Source organism: Lampetra fluviatilis, chromosome 40 (genome assembly GCF_964198595.1).
Source record: "Lampetra fluviatilis chromosome 40, kcLamFluv1.1, whole genome shotgun sequence".
Taxonomy (NCBI): domain Eukaryota; kingdom Metazoa; phylum Chordata; class Hyperoartia; order Petromyzontiformes; family Petromyzontidae; genus Lampetra; species Lampetra fluviatilis.
Genome location: NC_136314.1, coordinates 4,232,310 through 4,239,588, shown reverse-complemented (window position 1 = coordinate 4,239,588; position 7,279 = coordinate 4,232,310). Strand labels below are relative to the sequence as shown.

General features: G+C 50.8%; 1 long non-coding RNA gene across 1 annotated transcript; it reads right to left on the bottom strand.

Annotated features, from left to right (window-relative positions):
- Window positions 1–577: 577 nt before the first annotated feature.
- On the bottom strand, window positions 578–6,151 carry LOC144946129 (uncharacterized). The gene is made up of 4 exons (XR_013639782.1): window positions 6,094–6,151; window positions 4,735–4,806; window positions 3,535–3,579; window positions 578–1,239 (listed from the first exon to the last, which is right to left on the bottom strand). It is a non-coding gene; the product is annotated as an uncharacterized LOC144946129 (long non-coding RNA).
- Window positions 6,152–7,279: the final 1,128 nt, after the last annotated feature.

The following is a 7,279-nucleotide window of genomic DNA, read 5'->3' as shown; positions in this document are numbered from 1 at the left end:
TGGCCTACTCTACTACACTGGCAAGACATCTTGGTCGAAGCGGAAGTACCCACACTTGACCCCACCACACGGAACCTACCAAATAACTACGGTGTGACCATTATCTACTGCTGGATAGACAGAGGCTCACAGTGGGGTGGGGGGGAATTTATGAAAAATTATATAATTGAACCTGATGGCGGTACCCCGGGGTATGATAGTACTCTGGCTCTCGCATAATGTCCGTGTTGCAGTCATTCTTAGTCTGTTGATGGTCGGCGATGTGCCAATCGACTCATCTCGACGAGCTGTACACGATGCACCACTACGGTGCGTACCGCGAGCCTTCAGGGTTTCGGCGCAATCGTCCTCACTGCATTTCGACATCGCGGAGTGGCACTGATTTCGGATTGATTGGTACCCCAGTCGCGGAGTTAAGTACACCCCTGGAAAAAATAGTGTCCCAGAAATAAAATATTTAATTGCCATTTTGTATTATTTGCTACCCCAGGGTACCGCCATGAGGATCAGTTGCTTCAACTGCCGTGTTGGGAGACTGAACTGGTGACCTCTCGAATCTGGCGACCTCTGGTGACCTCTGGTGACCTCTGGTGACCTCTGTATGAATTAGAAATGTCACGGTGTCGCTCTGCTCACTCGAGGAATGGCGAAGGGTCGACATGGAACCCATGGCCTCCTGTATACCAGGTGAGAAAGTTAACATATCCTAGCCACCGTGGTGCCACATTTTAGATACACAATCAACACCAGGTACTCATTTTGGGATGATTAAACCTAGGCGCGCCCCAAGACAGGTTCTTACACCGATTGGCAACTGGCAACGTGGATCATCGCAGTCTGGGAATTGAACCCAGGTGACAACGGTTGCGTGGCGGGAATTAAAAAAAACAAAAAATCACTGCGGTGGCGGTTGGTCACTACTCCCCACTGCTCGTATATACAAGCACACGTACAACGCACGTGCACTTAATTGTATACCTATTCAAATTGCCTCTGTCCAATTTTGCTGTTATTGTAATTTCCTCGAACAATTTCGATAAAGTCCTGTGAACATAGGGGGCTGATGCACATGCACGCACGCACGTGCGCATGCGTGTGTGTGCGCGTGTGTACGTGTGCGCGTGTGTGTGTGCGCGTGTGTGCGGGTGTGTGTTCTCGGCGCGTCGCCTCTCCTCCACGTCCGCTCTTCCTGCAGCCACTTACGTTCAGACCTGGGGGACCTCGAAAGCCACGCGCTCCCTGAAAATATGAACGTTGTCACCGGCACAGGTAAGGGGTGAGGTGGGTTGGGAGGCTTAGGGGGTGGAGGTCACAGAGCGAGCGACTGACAGAGGGAAGAGAACGCACGTACGGCAAGCGCGCCGACGAGTGGGAACCCAGTAAACACGTAACGTCGGGCCAACGTTGAGCGGAAAGGTTTCAACCACATGCCAACGTCCGCCCGACGTTGCTCGTTTACACACGACAGTCACGCGTTTAAAATGGAGTTTGGGTGGTGCTGTGGTTCGAGCTTTCGACTCACAAATAGGTGGAGGGGTTGACTCAGCCGGTCGTCACCGTGACGACTGTCGTCACCGTGACGACTTTCCCATCTTCATCATGATCATCACACGACAACTTTCATCACCATCTTAAAACTGATCGTTATCTTAATGCCGCTGTAAGCGTCATCATCATGAGCAGCAGCCACCGCAAGATTCATCGGCATCACTGCCACCATCATTTTCATCATCAATAATCACAATTTTCCACCACTGTCATCATCACCATTACCACCAATTTCACATCATTTTGATCAATCAACGTTTTCATTTCCATTCTCAACATCATCACCATCATCATCTTGAGCAGAAACAGTAGCAGCTGCATCAACCATCTCTGTCATCACCCTCATCATCATCCTCCTTCGGGGGCCAATAAAATTAGCGGCACCGTTTTGCCGGAAGCGGCCGTTGGATTGTCCGATATCAGAGTCTAGCAGAGGTGTGGACTCGAGTCATGTGACTTGGACTCGAGTCAGACTCGAGTCATGAATTTGATGACTTGCGACTCGACTTGGACTTGCATAACAATGACTTTGTCCCACCTATGAGATGTGGACTCGAGTCATGTGACTTGGACTCGAGTCAGACTCGAGTCATGAATTTGATGACTTGCGACTCGACTTGGACTTGCATAACAATGACTTTGTCCCACCTCTGGAGTCTAGCACCTGCCATAGGACTATGGAATTAACACAAGCGCATGAGCACCATCAATGGAGATGAGTGCTGCTTCTCATTCGTTTGAACGACGTAAGGATCAACGTCAAAACGTCTCCTTTCCATTCTAGCCAGCGGCCAGAAAAATTTACCATTCCTATGGCGAGGTCCAGGAGACATCCTTGTTAAGTCAACCCCAGGCTAGGATTGTGAGCCGAGCACTTTCACCACATTGCCAACTGGTCAGAGATCCCATGAGACAGAAAACATGCGACACCATTCTGCGATTACATTATACGAGACATCTTTTTATCCCCCCCCCCCGCTCCTGTTTCTGAGCATGCCTCGATCTATAACCGGGTTCCTCCAACATGGGCACGTATGACAGAGCGACACGCGTCACTCACCCCCAAACATCCTATCAAAGACCAAAGCGCAGGAATTGGGCCTTTTTTTTCGGCTTCCGCGGAGCAACATTACATTTTGAACGCGGTGACGCAACGCACGCCACGCGGTCCGGAGTTGTGCGCGGCGCGCCCTGGGGGTCCGCGTCTCGACGCAGCTGCGGAATGGGGCAGTGTGGGACGTGGGGCATGCTGGGAAAAAGGAAGGCACGTCTACGTGTTTACTTTTGTTGTTGAGAAAGAAAGAGGCAGAGGAGAAGAGGAAGGTTGTGAACCTGGACTTATAAACTTCGATTTAAAGCTTTCGTGACTGCAGGGATTCATCTTCTTGGTTCTTTCGGTAAAGTCACGTAGAAGGGAAAAAAAAACTATTAAACTATTTTTTATTTGACCAGGTAAGGTCCACTGAGCTCTACGGCTCTTTTACAAAAGTGACCTGGCCACAAATGATGGCTTAACGAAGTGGCTTATCACGTGGAAATGTACAGCAGCCAAATACTTGAAAACGCACGTTGATTCTAAATGTGGAGGGGAAAAACTGGAAGGACCCGGAGAAAATCCATGCGACCACGGGGAGAACACGCAAACTCCCAATATAAAGGTGTCATCGTCATGATTGAACCCACGACCTCCGCCAGATGAGGTAGTTAACATCTCGCCACTGTGAACATGCGCAGGAAGTCTACAGCACGGATCGCTGGGGGAAGGGAGTTCCAGACAATGGGGCAGCAGAGGAGAAGGAGCGACCTCTAACTGAGCCAAGGTTGACCGGGTGAGGGAGGGGCAGGGTACTTCGGTAGAAATCTTTGGTTGCTGGAGCAGACAGCACGTGGAGGGGAGGGGAGTAGAGTGAGATGAGAGGGGAAAGCCCAGGAAGTTCCGGATTACGAGCGCAGTAAATGAGAATGAGCCGCTTCCGGCTGACTTACAGGCTTGCCGTCCTTCCCATCCTCCCCCGGGTCACCTGGAATTCCCTGGTTGATGAACAGAAATGGACAGACATGCACCGAGTCAACACAGAGACAAGATATCTCGATAATTAATGTCTGGGAGCAAGTCGGACCGCATGCAAAATAGCAAAGGGCACGCCACGATCATAACGTTTAATACATTTTCAAAAGGCCCTTGGCAAGCAAGCAAAGACTCTGTCTACTTGACAGACCTGTTCTCCATCTGAAAACGGCTGCTTGAGTTGTGGCCGAAACGTCGTGAGAATTATTTTATTATGTTTTATTTTTATTATTTTATTATTTTCCTTCTACGTGACTTTACCGAAAGAACCAAGAAGATAAAAGACGCTTTGTTTAGCCTTTCGAAACATAGGGAGATGTGCTGTTAGTGAGCGCCTCTGAAGGCTCGCATGGCGCCTGATGGCGACGGTGTGTCCAGCATCATGCCTGGCTAAATTATTCTCCCCAGTGCCGATATCACACACTGAACCAGGTGCTCATTTAAGCCTGTGTGTGTGTGTCTTCATGCGTGAGCGGTAGTGTATCGGTTAGCACGCTGCACTACGAAACGTGGTGACCCGAGTTCGATTCTCGCTCACGGCCAGCACCAGTGATGATTATATCTGAACCTGTCTTGGGCCTCTCCTAGGTCGACTTAGCCTCAAATGAGTAGCTGGTGCGGTGTGTAAACATCGCCACTAGGGAGACAAAGGCGGTGGTGGTGCTGGCCACCCACCCCCTCGTGTGCTGTGCCAGCCTTCGTAAGTGCTTGCTAACAGCACTTGCCCCAATAGTCTGTTACAGGCTATACGGGGGATCTTTGTTTTTTTATGCATGCGTAAGTCTACACAAACATACACACACGTTTGTGTCCTGAGGAAGCTGTGGTTCAACCGTGTTCTCATGTGCAGCGAATTGATTATCTTAGTTAAAATATAACTTGGGTTGTACTATACTATGTTCAACGTCTACGCTCCCTGTGTTCACCAACCCACGCTGACCAGCGTGGTGGAGTCTCATCAATAGACCCACACGACCCCGCACAACGTTTGTGGGGAGGTCCTCATCCAGCAGTGGACTGACAAAAGGACGGTGCATGTACGTAATTGTCCAAGAATGTAAAATCGATCAACGCAGATCAGTAAAAGGGGACTAAAACACAAACACAACTCCGCTTACCTCCTCGCCATCTTTCCCCTTGTCCCCCTTTTCGCCACGGTCTCCCTTCTCTCCCTTCTGCCCGACCTCTCCCTGTTTTTGGCAGGAAAACCAAACGGAGCGAGCAATTTCAGAACATTCATTCGTACCGGAGGAACCCCACGAGCCACAAAGCTCCTTGTCCACAGGTGTCACGTGTGTGACGGCGACCAACAGCCAATGGGACGCTGTCGGTGGGGGTGTAACGGTCAACGTCCATGCTGGACTTGCAACACGGAGGTCGACGGGTCGATTCTATCTGCCGGAGCGACGGTTGAAGGCACTGAGCGAGATTCTTGAATCCACCCCCAATACGTACGCCACAGTTTGTCAATCGGCAGGTCGCGCGTGGTGGTGGTGGTGGTGGTGGGGTAGACGAGGGGTACGCCCACCTCTTTCAAGACTTTTGTGCAGCATGAAGGAGTAGGCCAAATACCCTCTTACACCTACTGTATGTAAATAATGATAATGATGAAAAGGTTTTGAATTTGATAGAGCGCCCCATATTCTGGGGAATCTCAGAGCTATTATACTTAAACAAAAACTAAACTATTGTTGGTGCCGGCTCACCGCATGAACTAAAAACTAAAACTTTTTACTCTTTAAACAGGCAGGGTCGACTGAGCTATATAGCTAATTTTTCAAAAGCGACCTGGCCACAAATGATAGCCCAACGAAGTGGCTTATCATGTGCAGCCAAATACTATAAACGCACGTGGATTTTAAATGTGGAGATGAAAAACTGGAAGGACCTTGAGAAAATTCCACGCGACCATGTGGAGAGAGGTATGCAAACTTATGAAAGGGCACCCCCAGTGACAGCTCTCCCTGTGGGAACTATGTGACTCAGTGCATGGCCTGCAAACGGGCATTAGTTTCAGAATCAGAATCTGTCTTTATCCGGGAGGAATCCGATAAGTTACGAAGCTATTTTTCACAGATGTCCAGTAAGGGCGGATCAGAAAGTTACAACAACAACAACCAATACAAAAGTCGATAGAGGAGTGCAAAGTGTGGCAATGGTCAGTAGGCCACTTAAAAAATAGGCGGCGATGATCGATAATGTGTTTGGCCTCTCATGCTTTTCAGACCGCAAGGCCGCTTCCAGGTGCTCCATCGACGTCTTCATGACATCACCTGGCAAGTTCCGTGCGAACGAGGGCACACATCATCCCACGTGTGGATTTGCATCATCCCAGGAAGTCATCCGTGCATCGTCAAACGAGGCATTCAGTCTATAAGCCTTGCCAGCCAATGCAAAAAGGAAACAAATTGCCACATGCAATATCCCAGGAGAGTTTGTAAGCGGAGCGTTCTGCGTGGCGTGTGCGCGTGAGCCACCTTGTCGCCTTGCGATCCCACCAATCCGGGCGGCCCCGTGTCTCCCTAAAAGACAAACCACACACGCAAACAACAACAACAACGATAATGACAACGATAACAAGGACGGAACTCTACTCACCTCAACGTCAAGAGGACGTCACCGCCAAAGCCATTAATCCCAACACTCCCCGTCAACGCTTTCTACCCTCTGCCGAATCCCGCATCTGCTGGACAGCAGACATGCAACCTGCGAGAGCTGAACTAACAACCTAACAGTCTCCCACCATCTGCTCTTAGGTCTTCTCTTCCCGCTGGTCGCCGGCCCTCACAACCTCCCCGCCGCCCCCCCCCCCCCGCCCGCCGCCTCGCCATCCTGCACACGCGTGTCCCACCCAGCGCAACCGTAATCATATCTACAACGCTCACCTGGCCCTTTGCATTGCTTATACCAGTGGTCTTCATGGCAAGGCCGTGGGCTAATGGCGGGCCATGGTGGCCTTTAGTGCGGCCACCCGACAACACACAACACGTGACAACATCCCCCATCGTCATCGTCATCGTGCTGCGGGAAAACCCCCAATGGTTTCAAATGTGTGGCGGCCCTCCCACTGATCACGTCTTATCGGCGAAAAGTGGCACCCCCTCTGAAAATGAGTGAAGAACACTTTCTTATACTGTCTTGCCACGAAATTTCGAGCATCTGTCTGGGTCACCTGTGCGACTTAACCGCAGAGGCCTGCTGTACCCACATCCTTGCAATCCACTTGTCAGGCTGATGATTCACACGGTTATCTCTGGCCCATGGGCCCCAATGCAGTTGCACTGCCTGTACTGTTGTAGTAAGTATTCAGGAGGCTTTGACGACGGGGTCGGAGGCACACTTATTTATTAACACCAACTTGTGCACAGTAACGGGTACACACAGTACTTAAGGGGGTATCGTCCCCTTCACTCGGCTAACAGGGAGACACAACATCTAACCCCGCTAACCTAAGCCCAAGTCCTCCACTACGGAGCTAGGGGAGGCTACCTATCCCAGCCCTGGTCAAGCTGGGATCCCGGCACCCTGAGTCTCCAGACCGGCTCTTATAAGAACGTCAGTCTGGGCTCTCGGGGCCACGCCACCGGCTTGCCCTGGTCGGCCCTGACAAGGACAGCGAGCCAGGGGAGCTCCGGGGCCTATTCTAGCTGGTCTTCAGTCTTC